Source organism: Myotis brandtii, unplaced genomic scaffold (genome assembly GCF_000412655.1).
Source record: "Myotis brandtii unplaced genomic scaffold, ASM41265v1 scaffold185, whole genome shotgun sequence".
Classification (NCBI taxonomy): Eukaryota; Metazoa; Chordata; class Mammalia; order Chiroptera; family Vespertilionidae; genus Myotis; species Myotis brandtii.
Genome location: NW_005356870.1, coordinates 9,181,859 through 9,182,529, shown reverse-complemented (window position 1 = coordinate 9,182,529; position 671 = coordinate 9,181,859).

Below are 671 nucleotides of genomic sequence, written 5' to 3'. Positions count from 1 at the left end.
TACACACACACCACACACCCTCCCCCTATACACACACCACACACACACCACACATCACACACACACACCACACCCTCCCCCTACACACACCACACACACACACACACCACCACACACACACACACCACACCACACACACACACACCACACACCATCCTTCCTAGTCAAGGCCAGCACTCGGGGTGGCTTCTAAATGCAGACTCTACTTTCTTCCAGGAAGCTCCTGAGTTCTAGCAAATTCTTCCCCCCCAGACCCTTCTGTGTGCTCATCATGAAGCATCCTGAGAGGTGATTAAGATGGAAGGAAAAAGCATTGCAAACTAATATATAATTACATGCTAAATTGTGCAGCACAAGCTATGAATATTGGAGTAGTTCAGCGAGGTGAGTGCAGGTTGGAGGAGGAGGAACCAGAGAGGGGGAGGCCTTGAATCTGGAGAGCAGAGGGGCAGGGGGTGGGCGCCGAGGAGTGCCTGCTCTCCGGTGTTTGGCCAAGGTCAGGGGGGCTAAGGGACGTGGCAAGAAAGAACTGGCCAACCGCGGTCACTGCTCACTGGCCAGATTGGAGGAGCGTGGCAGTTAAGTGGGACATGAGACTGAACCAGTAGCCTGGGGCTGGGGACGGGGGGCTGTGGCGGGTGGGGGATCGGCACCCACGTGCCTGTGCAGGG